The following is a 20,537-nucleotide window of genomic DNA, read 5'->3' as shown; positions in this document are numbered from 1 at the left end:
GTGTTACTTGGTGTCAGTGTATGTCTGTGTTACTTGGTGTAAGTGTATGTCTTTGTTACTTGGTGTAAGTTTGTGTCTGTGTTACTTGGTGTCAGTGTATGTCTTTGTGACTTGGTGTCAGTGTATGTCTTTGTTACTGGGTGTCACTGTATGTCTTTGTGACTTTGTGTCAGTGTATGTCTTTGTTACTGGGTGTTAGTTTATGTCTTTGTTACTTGGTGTCAGTGTATGTCTTTGTTACTTGCTGTCAGTGTATGTCGTTGTTACTTGGTGTATGTGTGTGTCTGTGTTACTGGGTGTCAGTGTATGTCTTTGTTACTTGGTGTCAGTGTATATCTGTGTTGCTTGGTGTAAGTTTGTGTCTTTGTTACTTGGTGTAAGTGTATGTCTTTGTTTCATGGGGTCAGTGTTTGTCTTTGTTACTTTGTGGAAGTGTGTGTCTGTGTTATTGGGTATCAGTGTATGTCTTTGTGACTTGGTGTCAGTGTGTGTCTCTGTTAGTCTTTGTTACTTGGTGTAAGTGTGTGTCTGTGTTACTTGGTATCAGTGTATGTCTTTGTTACTTGGTGTAAGTGTGTGTCTGTGTTACTGGGTAACAGTGTTTGTCTTTGTTACTTGTTGTCAGTGTATGTCTGTGTTACTTGGTGTAAGTTTGTGTCTTTGTTACTTGGTGTAAGTGTATGTCTTTGTTACTTCGTGTCAGTGTCTGTCTTTGTTACTTGGTGTAAGTGAGCGTTTGTGTTACTTGGTGTAAGTGTGTGTCTGTGTTACTTGGTATCAGTGTATGTCTTTGTTACTTGATGTAAGTGTGTGTCTGTGTTACTGGGTAACCGTGTATGTCTTTGTTACTTGGTGTCATTGGATGTCTGTGTTACTTGGTGTAAGTGTGTGTCTTTGTTACTTCGTGTAATTGTATGTCTTTGTTACTTGGTGTCAGTGTATGTCTGTGTTACTTGGTGTAAGTGTATGTCTTTGTTACTTGGTGTAAGTTTGTGTCTGTGTTACTGGGTATCAGTGTATGTCTTTGTGACTTGGTGTCAGTGTATGTCTTTGTTACTTGGTGTAAGTGTATGTCTTTGTTACTTGGTGTAAGTTTGTGTCTGTGTTACTGGGTATCAGTGTATGTCTTTGTGACTTGGTGTCAGTGAATGTCTTTGTTACTGTTTATCAGTGTTTCTCTGTGTGACTGGGTGTCAGTGTGTGTTTGTTTGTGTTACAGGGTGACAGTGTTTATCTGTGACACCAGGTGTCAGTATTTAGTTTTGTTTCGAGATACAGCACTTTGACAGGACCTTCGGCCCACCGAGTCTGTGCCGACCATCAACCACCCATTTCTCCTAATCCTACACTAATCAAGTATTCCTATCACATCCCCACCTGTCCCTCTATATTTCCCTGCCACCGACCTATACTAGGGGCAATTTATGAAGGCCAATTAACCTATCAACCTGCAAGTCTTTGGCATGTGGGAGGAAACCGGAGCACCCGGAGGAAACACACGCAGACACAGGGAGAACTTGCAAACGCCGCACAGGCGGTACCCAGAATCGAGCCCGGGTCCCTGGTGCTGTGAGGCTGCTAACCACTGTGCCAATGTGCCGCCCAGTGTGTGTCTGTGTTACTGGGTATCAGTGTATGTCTTTGTTACTTGCTGTCAGTGTATGTCTGTGTTACTTGGTGTAAGTGTATGTCTGTGTTACTTGGTATCAGTGTATGTCTTTGTTACTTGGTGTAACTGTGTGTCTGTGTTACTGGGTAACAGTGTATGTCTTTGTTACTGGGTGTCACTGTATGTCTTTGTGACTTTGTGTCAGTGTATGTCTTTGTTACTGGGTGTTAGTTTATGTCTTTGTTACTTGGTGTCTGTGTGTGTCTTTGTTACTTGGTGTCAGTGTATGTCTGTGTTACTTGGTGTAAGTGTGTGTCTTTGTTACTTGGTGTCAGTGTGTGTGTGTGTTACTGGGTACCAGTGTATGTCTTTGTTACTTGCTGTCAGTGTATGTCGTTGTTACTTGGTGTATGTGTGTGTCTGTGTTACTGGGTGTCAGTGTATGTCTTTGTTACTTGGTGTCAGTGTATATCTGTGTTACTTGGTGTAGGTGTGTGTCTTTGTTACTTGGTGTAAGTGTATGTCTTTGTTTCATGGTGTCAGTGTTTGTCTTTGTGACTTTGTGGAAGTGTGTGTCTGCGTTATTGGGTATCAGTGTATGTCTTTGTGAATTGGTGTCAGTGTATGTCTTTGTTACTGGGTGTCAGTGTATGTCTTTGTGACTTGGTGTCAGTGTGTGTCTCTGTTAGTCTTTGTTACTTGGTGTCAGTGTGTGTCTGTGTTACTGGGTATCAGTGTATGTCTTTGCGACTTGGTATTAGTGTATGTCTTTGTGACTTGGTGTCAGTGTTTGTCTTTTTTACTGTGTGACAGTGTGTGTCTGTGTTACTTGGTGTCAGTGTATGTCATTGTTACTGTGCATCAGTGTTTCTCTGTGTTACTGGGTGTCACTGTGTATTTGTTTGTGTTACTGCATATCAGTGTATGTCTTTGTGACTTGGTATCAGTGTATGTCTTTGTTACTGGGTGTCAGTGTGTGTCTGTGTTACTTGGTGTCAGTGTATCAGTGTTTCACTGTGTGACTGGGTGTCAGTGTGTGTTTGTTTGTGTTACTGGGTGTCAGTGACACTAGGTGTCAGTATTTAGTTTAGTTCAGAGATACAGCACTTCAACAGGCCCTTCGGCCCACCGAGTCTGTGCCGACCATCAACCACCCATTTATACTAATCCTACACTAATCCCGTATTCCTATCACATCCCCACCTATCCCTATATATTTCCCGACCACCTACCTATACTAGGGGCAATTTATAATGGCCAATTAACCTATCAACCTGCAAGTCTTTGGCATGTAGGAGGAAACCGCAGCACCCGGAGGAAACCCACGCAGACACAGGGAGAACTTACATACTCCGCACAGGCAGTACCCAGAATCGAACCCGGGTCCCTGGAGCTGTGAGGCTGCAGTGCCAACCACTGCTCCAAAATGCCCCCTCAGTCTGTGCCTGTGTTACTGGGTATCAGTGTATGACTTGGTTACTTGGTGTCAGTGTGTGTCTGTGTTACATGGTGTAAGTGTGTGTCTGTGTTACTGGGTGTCAGTGTGTGTCTGTATTACTTGGTGTAAGTGTGTGTCTTTGTCACTTGGTGTCCGTGTGTGTCTGTGTTACTGGGTGTCAGTGTATGTCTTTGTTACTGGGTGTCAGTGTATGTCTTTGTTACTTGGTGTAAGTGTGTGTCTGTGTTACTTGGTATCAGTGTATGTCTTTGTTACTTGGTGTAAGTGTGTGTCTGTGTTACTGGGTAACAGTGTTTGTCATTGTTACTTGGTGTCAGTGTATGTCTGTGTTACTTGGTGTAAGTTTGTGTCTTTGTTACTTGGTGTAAGTGTATGTCTTTGTTACTTGGTGTCAGTGTCTGTCTTTGTTACTTGGTGTAAGTGAGCGTTTGTGTTACTTGGTGTAAGTGTGTGTCTGTGTTACTTGGTATCAGTGTATGTCTTTGTTACTTGATGTAAGTGTGTGTCTGTGTTACTGGGTAACAGTGTATGTCTTTGTTACTTGGTGTCATTGGATGTCTGTGTTACTTGGTGTAAGTGTGTGTCTTTGTTACTTCGTGTAATTGTATGTCTTTGTTACTTGGTGTCAGTGTATGTCTGTGTTACTTGGTGTAAGTGTATGTCTTTGTTATTTGGTGTAAGTTTGTGTCTGTGTTACTGGGTATCAGTGTATGTCTTTGTGACTTGGTGTCAGTGTATGTCTTTGTTACTTGGTGTAAGTGTATGTCTTTGTTACTTGGTGTCAGTGAATGTCTTTGTTACTGTTTATCAGTGTTTCTCTGTGTGACTGGGTGTCAGTGTGTGTATGTCTGTGTTACTGGGTGTCAGTGTGTGTCTTTGTGACTTGGTGTCAGTGTCGGGCTTTGTTACTTGGTGTAAGTGTGTATCTGCGTTACTGGGTATCAGTGCATGTCTTTGTTACTTGGTGTCAGTATATGTCAAAATAATTGGTGTAAGTGTATGTCTTTGTTACTTGGTGTAATTGTCTGTCTTTGTTACTTGGTGTAAGTGTGTGTCTTTGTTACTTGGTGTCAGTGTATGTCTGTGTTACTGGGTATCAGTGTATGTCTTTGTGACTTGGTATCAGTGTACGTCTTTGTGACTTGTTGTCAGTGTATGTCTTTGTTACTGGGTGTCAGTGTGTGTCTGTGTTACTTGGTGTCAGTGTATGTCTTTGTTACTGTTTATCAGTGTTTCTCTGTGTTACTGGGTGTCAGTGTGTGTTTGTTTGTGTTACTGGGTGCCAGTGTGTTTCTGTGACACGAGGTGTCAGTATATAGTTTAGTTTAGAGATACAGCACTTTAACAGGCCCTTCGGCCCACCGAGTCTGTGCCGACCATCAACCAGGCATTTGTACTAATCCTACACTAATCCCGTATTCCTATCACATCCCCACCTGTCACTTTATATTTCTCTACCACCTACCTATACTAGGGGCACTTGATAATGGCCAATTAACCTATCAACCTGCAAGTCTTTGGCATGTGGGAGGAAACCGGAGCACCCGGAGGAAACCCACGCAGACAAAGGGAGAACTTGCAAACTCCGCTCAGGCGGTACCCAGAATCGAGCCCGGGTCCCTGGTGCTGTGAGGCTGCTAACCACTGTGCCAATGTGCCGCCCAGTGTGCGTCTGTGTTACTGGGTATCAGTGTATGTCTTTGTTACTTGCTGACAGTGTATGTCTGTGTTACTTGGTGTAAGTGTATGTCTGTGTTACTTGGTATCAGTGTATGTCTTTGTTACTTGGTGTAAGTGTGTGTCTGTGTTACTGGGTAACAGTGTATGTCTTTGTTACTTGGTGTCAGTGTATGTTTGTGTTACTTGGTGCAAGTGTGTGTCTTTGTTACTTGGTGTAATTATATGTGTTTGTTACTTGCTGTCATTGTATGTCTGTGTTACTTGGTGCAAGTGTATGTCTTTGTTACTTGGTGTCAGTGTATGTCTTTGTGACTTGGTGTCAGTCTCTGTCTTTGTTACTGGGTGTCAGTGACTGTCTTCGTTACTTGGTGTCAGTGTTTGTCTTTGTTACTGTGTGTCAGTGTCTGTCTTTGTGAATTGGTGTCAGTGTATGTCTTTGTTACTTGGTTTCAGTGTATGCCTTTGTTACTTGGTGTAAGTGTGTGTCTGTGTTACTGGGTATCAGTGTGTATCTTTGTTACTTGGTGTAAGTGTGTGTCTGTGTTACTGGGTATCAGTGAATGTCTTTGCTACATGGTGACAGTGTATGTCTGTGTTACTTGGTGTAAGTGTGTGTCTTTGTTACTTGGTGTAATTATATGTCTTTGTTACTTGGTTTCAGTGTATGTCTTTGTTACTTGGTGTCAGTGTATGTCTTTGCTACTTGGTGTAAGTATGTGTCTGTGTTACTTGGTGTAAGTGTCTGTCTGTGTTACTTGCTATCATTGTATGTATTTGTTACTTGGTGTAAGTGTGTGTCTGTGTTACTGGGTAACTGTGTATGTCTTTGTTACTTGGTGTCAGTGTATGTCTGTGTTACTTGGTGTAAGTGCGTGTCTTTGTTACTTGGTGTAATTGTATGTCTTTGTTACTTGGTGTCAGTGTATGTCTTTGGTACTTGGTGTAAGTGAGTGTTTGTGTTACTTGGTGTATGTGTGTGTCTGTGTTACTTGGTATCAGTGTATGTCTTTGTTACTTTGTGTAAGAGTGTATCTGTGTTACTGGGTAACAGTGTACGTCTTTGTTACTTGGTGTCAGTGTACGTCTGTGTTACCTGGTGTACGTGTGTGCCTTTGTTACTTGGTGTAATTGTATGTCTTTGTTACTTGGTGTCAGTGTATGTCTGTGTTACTTGGTGTAAGTGTATGTCTTTGTTACTTGGTCTCAGTGTATGTCTTTGTTACTTGGTGTAAGTGTGTGTCTGTGTTATTGGGTATCAGTGTATGTCTTTGTTACTTGGAGTCAGTGTATGTCTTTGTGACTTGGTGTCTGTGTATGTCTTTGTTACTGGGTGTCACTGTATGTCTTTGTGACTTTGTGTCAGTGTATGTCATTGTTACGGGGTGTCAGTTTATGTCTTTGTTACTTGGTGTCAGTGTATGTCTTTGTTACTTGGTGTCAGTGTAGGTCTGTGTTACTTGGTGTAACTGTGTGTCTTTGTTACTTGGTGTAAGTGTGTGTCCGTGTTACTGGGTATCAGTGTATGTCTTTGTTACTTGGTGTAAGTGTGTGTCTGTGTTACTTGGTGTAAGTGTGTGTCTGTGTTACTTGGTATCAGTGTATGTCTTTGTTACTTGGTGTAAGTGTGTGTCTGTGTTACTGGGTAACAGTGTATGTCTTTGTTACTTGGTGTCAGTGTATGTCTGTGTTACTTGGTGTAATTGTGTGTCTTTGTAACTTGGTTTAATTGGATGTCTTTGTTACTTGGTATCAGTGTATGTCTTTGTGACTTGGTGTCAGTGTATGTCTTTGTTACTGGGTGTCACTTTGTGTCTTTGTGACTTGGTGTCAGTGTATGTCTTTGTTACTTGGTGTAAGTGTGTGTCTGTGTTACTGGGTATCAGTGTATGTCTTTGTTACTTGGTGTAAGTGTGTGTCTGTGTTACTGTATTTCAGTGTATGACTTTGTGACTTGGTGTCAATGTATGTCTTTGTTACTGGGTGTCAGTGTCTGTCTTTGTGACTTGTTGTCAGTGTATGTCTTTGTTACTTGGTGTAAGTGTGTGTCTATGTTACTGGGTATCAGTGTATGTCTTTGTTACTTGGTGTCAGTGTATGTCAAAATACTTGGTGTAAGTGTATGTCTTTGTTACTTGGTGTAATTGTCTGTCTTTGTTACTTGGTGTTAGTGTTTGTCTGTGTTACTTGGTGTAAGTGTGTGTCTTTGTTACTTGGTGTAAGTGTCTGTCTTTGGAACTTGGTGTCAGTGTATGTCTTTGTGACTTGGCGTAACTGTGTGTCTGTGTTACTGGGCATCAGTGTATGTCTTTGTGACTTGGGGTAAGTGTATGTCTTTTTTACTGGGTGCCAGTGTGTGTCTGTGTAACTTGGTGTCAATGTATTTCTTTGTTACTGTGTATCAGTGTTTCTCTGTGTTACTGGGTGTCAGTGTGTGTTTGTTTGTGTCACTGGGTGTCAGTGTATGTCTGTATTACTTGGTGTAAGTGTGTGTCTGTGTTACTGGGTGTCTGTGTGTGTCTGTGTTACTTGGTGCAAGTGTGTGTCTTTGTTACTTGGTGTCCGTGTGTGTCTGTGTTACTGGGTGTCAGTGCATGTCTTTGTTACTTTTTGTCAGTGTATATCTGTGTTATTTGGTGCAAGTGTGTGTCTTTGTTACTTGGTGTAATTGTATGTCTTTGTTACTTTGTGTCAGTGTGTGTCTGTGTTACTTGGTGTAAGTGTATGTCTTTGTTACTTGCTGTAAGTGTGTGTCTGTGTTACTTGGTGTAAGTGTGTGTCTGTGTTACTGGGTATCAGTGTATGTCTTTGTTACTTGGTGTCAGTGTATGTCTGTGTTACTTGGTGCAAGTGTGTGTCTGTGTTATTGGGTATCAGTGTCTGTCTTTGTGACTTGGTATCAGTGTATGTCTTTGTTACTGGGTGTCAGTGTGTGTCTTTGTGACTTGGTGTCAGTGTATGTCTTTGTTACTTGGTGTAAGTGTGTGTCTGTGTTACTGGGTATCAGTGTATGTCTTTGTTACTTGGTGTCACTGTATGTCAAAATACTTGGTGTAAGTGCATGTCTTTGTTACTTGGTGTAATTGTCTGTCTTTGTTACTTGGTGTAAGTGTATTTCTTTGTTACTCGGTGTCAGTGTATGTCTTTGTTACTTGGTGTCAGTGTATATCTGTGTCACTTGGTGTAAGTGTGTGTCTTTGTTACTTGGTGTAAGTGTATGTCTTTGTTACTTGCTGTCAGTGTATGTCTTTGTTGCTTGGTGTCAGTGTGTGTCTGTGTTACTGGGTATCAGTGTATGCCTTTGTGACTTGGTATCAGTGTATGTCTTTGTTACTGGGTGTCAGTGTCTGTCTGTGTTACTGGGTATCAGTGTATGTCTGTGTGACTTGGTATCAGTTTATGTCTTTGTTACTTGGTATCAGTTAGTGTCTGTGTTACTGGGTATCAGTGTATGTCTTTGTGACTTGGTATCTGTGTATGTCTTTTTTACTGGGTGTCAGTGTGTGTCTTTGTAACTTGGTGTCAGTGTATGTCTTTGTTACTTGTTGTAAGTGTGTGTCTGTGTTACTGGGTATCAGTGTATGTCTTTGTGACTTGGTGTCAGTGTATGTCTTTGTTACTGGGTGTCAGTGTGTGTCTTTGTGACTTGGTGTCAGTGTATGTCTGTGTTACTGTTTATTAGTGTTTCTTTGTGTTACTGGGTGTCAGTGTGTTTTTGTTTGTGTTACTGGGTGTCAGTGTATGTCTTTGTTACTTGGTGTAAGTGTGTGTCTGTGTTACTGGGTATCAGTGTCTGTCTTTGTTACTTGGTGTAAGTGTGTGTCTTTGTTACTTGGTGTAATTGTATGTCTTTGTTACTTGGTGTCAGTGTATGTCTGTGTTACTTGGTGCAATTGTGTGTCTTTGTAACTTGGTTTAATTGGATGTCTTTGTTACTTGGTATCAGTGTATGTCTTTGTGACTTGGTGTCAGTGTATGTCTTTGTTACTGGGTGTCACTTTCTGTCTTTGTGACTTGGTGTCAGTGTATGTCTTTGTTACTTGGTGTAAGTGTGTGTCTGTGTTACTGGGTATCAGTGTATGTCTTTGTTACTTGGTGTAAGTGTGTGTCTGTGTTACTGTATTTCAGTGTATGACTTTGTGACTTGGTGTCAATGTATGTCTTTGTTACTGGGTGTCAGTGTCTGTCTTTGTGACTTGTTGTCAGTGTATGTCTTTGTTACTTGGTGTAAGTGTGTGTCTATGTTACTGGGTATCAGTGTATGTCTTTGTTACTTGGTGTCAGTGTATGTCAAAATACTTGGTGTAAGTGTATGTCTTTGTTACTTGGTGTAATTGTCTGTCTTTGTTACTTGGTGTTAGTGTTTGTCTGTGTTACTTGGTGTAAGTGTGTGTCTTTGTTACTTGGTGTAAGTGTCTGTCTTTGGAACTTGGTGTCAGTGTATGTCTTTGTGACTTGGTGTAACTGTGTGTCTGTGTTACTGGGCATCAGTGTGTGTCTTTGTTACTTGGTGTAATTGTATGTCTTTGTTACTTTGTGTCAGTGTGTGTCTGTGTTACTTGGTGTAAGTGCATGTCTTTGTTACTTGCTGTAAGTGTGTGTCTGTGTTACTTGGTGTAAGTGTGTGTCTGTGTTACTGGGTATCAGTGTATGTCTTTGTTACTTGGTGTCAGTGTATGTCTGTGTTACTTGGTGCAAGTGTGTGTCTGTGTTACTGGGTATCAGTGTATGTCTTTGTGACTTGGTATCAGTGTATGTCTTTGTTACTGGGTGTCAGTGTGTGTCTTTGTGACTGGGTGTCAGTGTATGTCTTTGTTACTTGGTGTAAGTGTGTGTCTGTGTTACTGGGTATCAGTGTATGTCTTTGTTACTTGGTGTCACTGTATGTCAAAATACTTGGTGTAAGTGCATGTCTTTGTTACTTGGTGTAATTGTCTGTCTTTGTTACTTGGTGTAAGTGTATGTCTTTGTTACTTGGTGTCAGTGTATGTCTTTGTTACTTGGTGTCAGTGTATATCTGTGTCACTTGGTGTAAGTGTGTGTCTTTGTTACTTGGTGTAAGTGTATGTCTTTGTTACTTGCTGTCAGTGTATGTCTTTGTTACTTTGTGTCAGTGTGTGTCTGTGTTACTGGGTATCAGTGTATGCCTTTGTGACTTGGTATCAGTGTATGTCTTTGTTACTGGGTGTCAGTGTGTGTCTGTGTTACTGGGTATCAGTGTATGTCTATGTGACTTGGTATCAGTTTATGTCTTTGTTACTTGGTATCAGTCAGTGTCTGTGTTACTGGGTATCAGTGTATGTCTTTGTGACTTGGTATCTGTGTATGTCTTTGTTACTGGGTGTCAGTGTGTGTCTTTGTAACTTGGTGTCAGTGTATGTCTGTGTTACTTGGTGTAATTGTGTGTCTTTGCAACTTGGTTTAATTGGATGTCTTTGTTACTTGGTATCAGTGTATGTCTTTGTGACTTGGTGTCAGTGTATGTCTTTGTTACTGGGTGTCACTTTGTGTCTTTGTGACTTGGTGTCAGTGTATGTCTTTGTTACTTGGTGTAAGTGTGTGTCTGTGTGACTGGGTATCAGTGTATGTCTTTGTTACTTGGTGTAAGTGTGTGTCTGTGTTACTGTATTTCAGTGTATGACTTTGTGACTTGGTGTCAATGTATGTCTTTGTTACTGGGTGTCAGTGTCTGTCTTTGTGACTTGTTGTCAGTGTATGTCTTTGTTACATGGTGTAAGTGTGTGTCTATGTTACTGGGTATCAGTGTATGTCTTTGTTACTTGGTGTCAGTGTATGTCAAAATACTTGGTGTAAGTGTATGTCTTTGTTACTAGGTGTAATTGTCTGTCTTTGTTACTTGGTGTTAGTGTTTGTCTGTGTTACTTGGTGTAAGTGTGTGTCTTTGTTACTTGGTGTAAGTGTGTGTCTGTGTTACTGGGTATCAGTGTATGTCTTTGTTACTTGGTGTCACTGTATGTCAAAATACTTGGTGTAAATGCATGTCTTTGTTACTTGGTGTAATTGTCTGTCTTTGTTACTTGGTGTAAGTGTATGTCTTTGTTACTTGGTGTCAGTGTATGGCTTTGTTACTTGGTGTCAGTGTATATCTGTGTCACTTGGTGTAAGTGTGTTTCTTTGTTACTTGGTGTAAGTGTATGTCTTTGTTACTTGCTGTCAGTGTATGTCTTTGTTACTTTGTGTCAGTGTGTGTCTGTGTTACTGGGTATCAGTGTGTGCCTTTGTGACTTGGTATCAGTGTATGTCTTTGTTACTGGGTGTCAGTGTGTGTCTGTGTTACTGGGTATCAGTGTATGTCTATGTGACTTGGTATCAGTTTATGTCTTTGTTACTTGGTATCAGTTAGTGTCTGTGTTACTGGGTATCAGTGTATGTCTTTGTGACTTGGTATCTGTGTATGTCTTTGTTACTGGGTGTCAGTGTGTGTCTTTGTAACTTGGTGTCAGTGTATGTCTTTGTTACTTGTTGTAAGTGTGTGTCTGTGTTACTGGGTATCAGTGTATGTCTTTGTGACTTGGTGTCAGTGTATGTCTTTGTTACTGGGTGTCAGTGTGTGTCTTTGTGACTTGGTGTCAGTGTATGTCTGTGTTACTGTTTATTAGTGTTTCTTTGTGTTACTGGGTGTCAGTGTGTGTTTGTTTGTGTTACTGGGTGTCAGTGTATGTCTTTGTTACTTGGTGTAAGTGTGTGTCTGTGTTACTGGGTATCAGTGTCTGTCTTTGTTACTTGGTGTAAGTGTGTGTCTTTGTTACTTGGTGTAATTGTATGTCTTTGTTACTTGGTGTCAGTGTATGTCTGTGTTACGTGGTGTAAGTGTATGTCTTTGTTACTTGGTGCAAGTGTGTGTCTGTGTTACTTGGTGTAAGTGTGTTTCTGTGTTACTGGGTATCAGTGTATGTCTTTGTTACTTGGTGTCAGTGTATGTCAAAATACTTGGTGTAAGTGTATGTCTTTGTTACTTGGTGTAATTGTCTGTCTTTGTTACTTGGTGTTAGTGTTTGTCTGTGTTACTTGGTGTAAGTGTGTGTCTTTGTTACTTGGTGTAAGTGTCTGTCTTTGGAACCTGGTGTCAGTGTATGTCTTTGTGACTTGGCGTAACTGTGTGTCTGTGTTACTGGGCATCAGTGTATGTCTTTGTGACTTGGGGTAAGTGTATGTCTTTTTTACTGGGTGCCAGTGTGTGTCTGTGTAACTTGGTGTCAATGTATTTCTTTGTTACTGTGTATCAGTGTTTCTCTGTGTTACTGGGTGTCAGTGTGTGTTTGTTTGTGTCACTGGGTGTCAGTGTATGTCTGTATTACTTGGTGTAAGTGTGTGTCTGTGTTACTGGGTGTCTGTGTGTGTCTGTGTTACTTGGTGCAAGTGTGTGTCTTTGTTACTTGGTGTCCGTGTGTGTCTGTGTTACTGGGTGTCAGTGCATGTCTTTGTTACTTTTTGTCAGTGTATATCTGTGTTATTTGGTGCAAGTGTGTGTCTTTGTTACTTGGTGTAATTGTATGTCTTTGTTACTTTGTGTCAGTGTGTGTCTGTGTTACTTGGTGTAAGTGTATGTCTTTGTTACTTGCTGTAAGTGTGTGTCTGTGTTACTTGGTGTAAGTGTGTGTCTGTGTTACTGGGTATCAGTGTATGTCTTTGTTACTTGGTGTCAGTGTATGTCTGTGTTACTTGGTGCAAGTGTGTGTCTGTGTTATTGGGTATCAGTGTCTGTCTTTGTGACTTGGTATCAGTGTATGTCTTTGTTACTGGGTGTCAGTGTGTGTCTTTGTGACTTGGTGTCAGTGTATGTCTTTGTTACTTGGTGTAAGTGTGTGTCTGTGTTACTGGGTATCAGTGTATGTCTTTGTTACTTGGTGTCACTGTATGTCAAAATACTTGGTGTAAGTGCATGTCTTTGTTACTTGGTGTAATTGTCTGTCTTTGTTACTTGGTGTAAGTGTATGTCTTTGTTACTCGGTGTCAGTGTATGTCTTTGTTACTTGGTGTCAGTGTATATCTGTGTCACTTGGTGTAAGTGTGTGTCTTTGTTACTTGGTGTAAGTGTATGTCTTTGTTACTTGCTGTCAGTGTATGTCTTTGTTGCTTGGTGTCAGTGTGTGTCTGTGTTACTGGGTATCAGTGTATGCCTTTGTGACTTGGTATCAGTGTATGTCTTTGTTACTGGGTGTCAGTGTCTGTCTGTGTTACTGGGTATCAGTGTATGTCTGTGTGACTTGGTATCAGTTTATGTCTTTGTTACTTGGTATCAGTTAGTGTCTGTGTTACTGGGTATCAGTGTATGTCTTTGTGACTTGGTATCTGTGTATGTCTTTTTTACTGGGTGTCAGTGTGTGTCTTTGTAACTTGGTGTCAGTGTATGTCTTTGTTACTTGTTGTAAGTGTGTGTCTGTGTTACTGGGTATCAGTGTATGTCTTTGTGACTTGGTGTCAGTGTATGTCTTTGTTACTGGGTGTCAGTGTGTGTCTTTGTGACTTGGTGTCAGTGTATGTCTGTGTTACTGTTTATTAGTGTTTCTTTGTGTTACTGGGTGTCAGTGTGTTTTTGTTTGTGTTACTGGGTGTCAGTGTATGTCTTTGTTACTTGGTGTAAGTGTGTGTCTGTGTTACTGGGTATCAGTGTCTGTCTTTGTTACTTGGTGTAAGTGTGTGTCTTTGTTACTTGGTGTAATTGTATGTCTTTGTTACTTGGTGTCAGTGTATGTCTGTGTTACTTGGTGCAATTGTGTGTCTTTGTAACTTGGTTTAATTGGATGTCTTTGTTACTTGGTATCAGTGTATGTCTTTGTGACTTGGTGTCAGTGTATGTCTTTGTTACTGGGTGTCACTTTCTGTCTTTGTGACTTGGTGTCAGTGTATGTCTTTGTTACTTGGTGTAAGTGTGTGTCTGTGTTACTGGGTATCAGTGTATGTCTTTGTTACTTGGTGTAAGTGTGTGTCTGTGTTACTGTATTTCAGTGTATGACTTTGTGACTTGGTGTCAATGTATGTCTTTGTTACTGGGTGTCAGTGTCTGTCTTTGTGACTTGTTGTCAGTGTATGTCTTTGTTACTTGGTGTAAGTGTGTGTCTATGTTACTGGGTATCAGTGTATGTCTTTGTTACTTGGTGTCAGTGTATGTCAAAATACTTGGTGTAAGTGTATGTCTTTGTTACTTGGTGTAATTGTCTGTCTTTGTTACTTGGTGTTAGTGTTTGTCTGTGTTACTTGGTGTAAGTGTGTGTCTTTGTTACTTGGTGTAAGTGTCTGTCTTTGGAACTTGGTGTCAGTGTATGTCTTTGTGACTTGGTGTAACTGTGTGTCTGTGTTACTGGGCATCAGTGTGTGTCTTTGTTACTTGGTGTAATTGTATGTCTTTGTTACTTTGTGTCAGTGTGTGTCTGTGTTACTTGGTGTAAGTGCATGTCTTTGTTACTTGCTGTAAGTGTGTGTCTGTGTTACTTGGTGTAAGTGTGTGTCTGTGTTACTGGGTATCAGTGTATGTCTTTGTTACTTGGTGTCAGTGTATGTCTGTGTTACTTGGTGCAAGTGTGTGTCTGTGTTACTGGGTATCAGTGTATGTCTTTGTGACTTGGTATCAGTGTATGTCTTTGTTACTGGGTGTCAGTGTGTGTCTTTGTGACTGGGTGTCAGTGTATGTCTTTGTTACTTGGTGTAAGTGTGTGTCTGTGTTACTGGGTATCAGTGTATGTCTTTGTTACTTGGTGTCACTGTATGTCAAAATACTTGGTGTAAGTGCATGTCTTTGTTACTTGGTGTAATTGTCTGTCTTTGTTACTTGGTGTAAGTGTATGTCTTTGTTACTTGGTGTCAGTGTATGTCTTTGTTACTTGGTGTCAGTGTATATCTGTGTCACTTGGTGTAAGTGTGTGTCTTTGTTACTTGGTGTAAGTGTATGTCTTTGTTACTTGCTGTCAGTGTATGTCTTTGTTACTTTGTGTCAGTGTGTGTCTGTGTTACTGGGTATCAGTGTATGCCTTTGTGACTTGGTATCAGTGTATGTCTTTGTTACTTGGTGTAAGTGTGTGTCTATGTTACTGGGTATCAGTGTATGTCTTTGTTACTTGGTGTCAGTGTATGTCAAAATACTTGGTGTAAGTGTATGTCTTTGTTACTTGGTGTAATTGTCTGTCTTTGTTACTTGGTGTTAGTGTTTGTCTGTGTTACTTGGTGTAATTGTCTGTCTTTGTTACTTGGTGTAAGTGTATGTCTTTGTTACTTGGTGTCAGTGTATGTCTTTGTTACTTGGTGTCAGTGTATATCTGTGTCACTTGGTGTAAGTGTGTGTCTTTGTTACTTGGTGTAAGTGTATGTCTTTGTTACTTGCTGTCAGTGTATGTCTTTGTTACTTGGTATCAGTCAGTGTCTGTGTTACTGGGTATCAGTGTATGTCTTTGTGACTTGGTATCTGTGTATGTCTTTGTTACTGGGTGTCAGTGTGTGTCTTTGTAACTTGGTGTCAGTGTATGTCTGTGTTACTTGGTGTAATTGTGTGTCTTTGCAACTTGGTTTAATTGGATGTCTTTGTTACTTGGTATCAGTGTATGTCTTTGTGACTTGGTGTCAGTGTATGTCTTTGTTACTGGGTGTCACTTTGTGTCTTTGTGACTTGGTGTCAGTGTATGTCTTTGTTACTTGGTGTAAGTGTGTGTCTGTGTTACTGGGTATCAGTGTATGTCTTTGTTACTTGGTGTAAGTGTGTGTCTGTGTTACTGTATTTCAGTGTATGACTTTGTGACTTGGTGTCAATGTATGTCTTTGTTACTGGGTGTCAGTGTCTGTCTTTGTGACTTGTTGTCAGTGTATGTCTTTGTTACATGGTGTAAGTGTGTGTCTATGTTACTGGGTATCAGTGTATGTCTTTGTTACTTGGTGTCAGTGTATGTCAAAATACTTGGTGTAAGTGTATGTCTTTGTTACTAGGTGTAATTGTCTGTCTTTGTTACTTGGTGTTAGTGTTTGTCTGTGTTACTTGGTGTAAGTGTGTGTCTTTGTTACTTGGTGTAAGTGTGTGTCTGTGTTACTGGGTATCAGTGTATGTCTTTGTTACTTGGTGTCACTGTATGTCAAAATACTTGGTGTAAATGCATGTCTTTGTTACTTGGTGTAATTGTCTGTCTTTGTTACTTGGTGTAAGTGTATGTCTTTGTTACTTGGTGTCAGTGTATGGCTTTGTTACTTGGTGTCAGTGTATATCTGTGTCACTTGGTGTAAGTGTGTTTCTTTGTTACTTGGTGTAAGTGTATGTCTTTGTTACTTGCTGTCAGTGTATGTCTTTGTTACTTTGTGTCAGTGTGTGTCTGTGTTACTGGGTATCAGTGTGTGCCTTTGTGACTTGGTATCAGTGTATGTCTTTGTTACTGGGTGTCAGTGTGTGTCTGTGTTACTGGGTATCAGTGTATGTCTATGTGACTTGGTATCAGTTTATGTCTTTGTTACTTGGTATCAGTTAGTGTCTGTGTTACTGGGTATCAGTGTATGTCTTTGTGACTTGGTATCTGTGTATGTCTTTGTTACTGGGTGTCAGTGTGTGTCTTTGTAACTTGGTGTCAGTGTATGTCTTTGTTACTTGTTGTAAGTGTGTGTCTGTGTTACTGGGTATCAGTGTATGTCTTTGTGACTTGGTGTCAGTGTATGTCTTTGTTACTGGGTGTCAGTGTGTGTCTTTGTGACTTGGTGTCAGTGTATGTCTGTGTTACTGTTTATTAGTGTTTCTTTGTGTTACTGGGTGTCAGTGTGTGTTTGTTTGTGTTACTGGGTGTCAGTGTATGTCTTTGTTACTTGGTGTAAGTGTGTGTCTGTGTTACTGGGTATCAGTGTCTGTCTTTGTTACTTGGTGTAAGTGTGTGTCTTTGTTACTTGGTGTAATTGTATGTCTTTGTTACTTGGTGTCAGTGTATGTCTGTGTTACGTGGTGTAAGTGTATGTCTTTGTTACTTGGTGCAAGTGTGTGTCTGTGTTACTTGGTGTAAGTGTGTTTCTGTGTTACTGGGTATCAGTGTATGTCTTTGTTACTTGGTGTCAGTGTATGTCTGTATTACTTGGTGTAAGTGTGTGTCTGTGTTACTGGGTGTCTGTGTGTGTCTGTGTTACTTGGTGCAAGTGTGTGTCTTTGTTACTTGGTGTCCGTGTGTGATGTGTTACTGGGTGTCAGTGCATGTCTTTGTTACTTTTTGTCAGTGTATATCTGTGTTATTTGGTGCAAATGTGTGTCTTTGTTACATGGTGTAATTGTATGTCTTTGTTACTTTGTGTCAGTGTGTGTCTGTGTTACTTGGTGTAAGTGTCTGTCTTTGTTACTTGCTGTAAGTGTGTGTCTGTGTTACTTGGTGTAAGTGTGTGTCTGTGTTACTGGGTATCAGTGTATGTCTTTGTTACTTGGTGTCAGTGTCTGTCTGTGTTACTTGGTGCAAGTGTGTGTCTGTGTTACTGGGTATCAGTGTATGTCTTTGTGACTTGGTATCAGTGTATGTCTTTGTTACTGGGTGTCAGTGTGTGTCTTTGTGACTTGGTGTCAGTGTATGTCTTTGTTACTTGGTGTAATTGTCTGTCTTTGTTACTTGGTGTAAGTGTATGTCTTTGTTACTTGGTGTCAGTGTATGTCTTTGTTACTTGGTGTCAGTGTATATCTGTGTCACTTGGTGTAAGTGTGTGTCTTTGTTACTTGGTGTAAGTGTATGTCTTTGTTACTTGGTGTCAGTGCATGTCTTTGTTACTTGGTGTCAGTGTGTGTCTGTGTTACTGGGTATCAGTGTATGCCTTTGTGACTTGGTATCAGTGTATGTCTTTGTTACTGGGTGTCTGTGTGTGTCAGTGTTACTGGGTTTCAGTGTATGTCTATGTGACTTGGTATCAGTTTATGTCTTTGTTACTTGGTATCAGTTAGTGTCTGTGTTACTGGGTATCAGTGTATGTCTTTGTGACTTGGTATCTGTGTATGTCTTTGTTACTGGGTGTCAGTGTGTGTCTTTGTGACTTGGTGTCAGTGTATGTCTTTGTTACTTGTTGTAAGTGTGTGTCTGTGTTACTGGGTATCAGTGTATGTCTTTGTGACTTGGTGTCAGTGTATGTCTTTGTTACTGGGTGTCAGTGTGTGTCTTTGTGACTTGGTGTCAGTGTATGTCTGTGTTACTGTTTATTAGTGTTTCTTTGTGTTACTGGGTGTCAGTGTGTGTTTGTTTGTGTTACTGGGTGTAAGTGTATGTCTTTGTTACTTGGTGTAAGTGTGTGTCTGTGTTACTGGGTATCAGTGTCTGTCTTTGTTACTTGGTGTAAGTGTGTGTCTTTGTTACTTGGTGTAATTGTATGTCTTTGTTACTTGCTGTCAGTGTATGTCTGTGTTACGTGGTGTAAGTGTATGTCATTGTTACTTGGTGCAAGTGTGTGTCTGTGTTACTTGGTGTAAGTGTGTTTCTGTGTTACTGGGTATCAGTGTATGTCTTTGTTACTTGGTGTCAGTGTATGTCTGTATTACTTGGTGTAAGTGTGTGTCTGTGTTACTGGGTGTCTGTGTGTGTCTGTGTTACTTGGTGCAAGTGTGTGTCTTTGTTACTTGGTGTCCGTGTGTGTCTGTGTTACTGGGTGTCAGTGCATGTCTTTGTTACTTTTTGTCAGTGTATATCTGTGTTATTTGGTGCAAGTGTGTGTCTTTGTTACTTGGTGTAATTGTATGTCTTTGTTACTTTGTGTCAGTGTGTGTCTGTGTTACTTGGTGTAAGTGTATGTCTTTGTTACTTGCTGTAAGTGTGTGTCTGTGTTACTTGGTGTAAGTGTGTGTCTGTGTTCCTGGGTATCAGTGTATGTCTTTGTTACTTGTTGTCAGTGTATGTCTGTGTTACTTGTTGTAAGTGTGTGTCTGTGTTACTGGGTGTCTGTGTGTGTCTGTGTTACTTGGTGCAAGTGTGTGTCTTTGTTACTTGGTGTCCGTGTGTGTCTGTGTTACTGGGTGTCAGTGCATGTCTTTGTTACTTTTTGTCAGTGTATATCTGTGTTATTTGGTGCAAGTGTGTGTCTTTGTTACTTGGTGTAATTGTATGTCTTTGTTACTTTGTGTCAGTGTGTGTCTGTGTTACTTGGTGTCAGTGTATGTCTTTGTTACTTGGTGTCAGTGTATATCTGTGTCACTTGGTGTAAGTGTGTGTCTTTGTTACTTGGTGTAAGTGTATGTCTTTGTTACTTGGTGTCAGTGCATGTCTTTGTTACTTGGTGTCAGTGTGTGTCTGTGTTACTGGGTATCAGTGTATGCCTTTGTGACTTGGTATCAGTGTATGTCTTTGTTACTGGGTGTCAGTGTGTGTCAGTGTTACTGGGTATCAGTGTATGTCTATGTGACTTGGTATCAGTTTATGTCTTTGTTACTTGGTATCAGTTAGTATCTGTGTTACTGGGTATCAGTGTATGTCTTTGTGACTTGGTATCTGTGTATGTCTTTGTTACTGGGTGTCAGTGTGTGTCTTTGTGACTTGGTGTCAGTGTATGTCTTTGTTACTTGTTGTAAGTGTGTGTCTGTGTTACTGGGTATCAGTGTATGTCTTTGTGACTTGGTGTCAGTGTATGTCTTTGTTACTGGGTGTCCGTGTGTGTCTGTGTTACTGGGTGTCAGTGCATGTCTTTGTTACTTTTTGTCAGTGTATATCTGTGTTATTTGGTGCAAGTGTGTGTCTTTGTTACTTGGTGTAATTGTATGTCTTTGTTACTTTGTGTCAGTGTGTGTCTGTGTTACTTGGTGTAAGTGTATGTCTTTGTTACTTGCTGTAAGTGTGTGTCTGTGTTACTTGGTGTAAGTGTGTGTCTGTGTTCCTGGGTATCAGTGTATGTCTTTGTTACTTGTTGTCAGTGTATGTCTGTGTTACTTGTTGTAAGTGTGTGTCTGTGTTACTGGGTGTCTGTGTGTGTCTGTGTTACTTGGTGCAAGTGTGTGTCTTTGTTACTTGGTGTCCGTGTGTGTCTGTGTTACTGGGTGTCAGTGCATGTCTTTGTTACTTTTTGTCAGTGTATATCTGTGTTATTTGGTGCAAGTGTGTGTCTTTGTTACTTGGTGTAATTGTATGTCTTTGTTACTTTGTGTCAGTGTGTGTCTGTGTTACTTGGTGTCAGTGTATGTCTTTGTTACTTGGTGTCAGTGTATATCTGTGTCACTTGGTGTAAGTGTGTGTCTTTGTTACTTGGTGTAAGTGTATGTCTTTGTTACTTGGTGTCAGTGCATGTCTTTGTTACTTGGTGTCAGTGTGTGTCTGTGTTACTGGGTATCAGTGTATGCCTTTGTGACTTGGTATCAGTGTATGTCTTTGTTACTGGGTGTCAGTGTGTGTCAGTGTTACTGGGTATCAGTGTATGTCTATGTGACTTGGTATCAGTTTATGTCTTTGTTACTTGGTATCAGTTAGTATCTGTGTTACTGGGTATCAGTGTATGTCTTTGTGACTTGGTATCTGTGTATGTCTTTGTTACTGGGTGTCAGTGTGTGTCTTTGTGACTTGGTGTCAGTGTATGTCTTTGTTACTTGTTGTAAGTGTGTGTCTGTGTTACTGGGTATCAGTGTATGTCTTTGTGACTTGGTGTCAGTGTATGTCTTTGTTACTGGGTGTCAGTGTGTGTCTTTGTGACTTGGTGTCAGTGTATGTCTGTGTTACTGTTTATTAGTGTTTCTTTGTGTTACTGGGTGTCAGTGTGTGTTTGTTTGTGTTACTGGGTGTCAGTGTATGTCTTTGTTACTTGGTGTAAGTGTATGTCAAAATACTTGGTGTAAGTGTATGTCTTTGTTACTTGGTGTAATTGTCT

The sequence above is a fragment of the Heterodontus francisci genome, chromosome 22, assembly GCF_036365525.1.
Source record: "Heterodontus francisci isolate sHetFra1 chromosome 22, sHetFra1.hap1, whole genome shotgun sequence".
In the NCBI taxonomy this organism is placed as follows: Eukaryota; Metazoa; Chordata; class Chondrichthyes; order Heterodontiformes; family Heterodontidae; genus Heterodontus; species Heterodontus francisci.
This window is presented reverse-complemented; position numbering follows the sequence as displayed.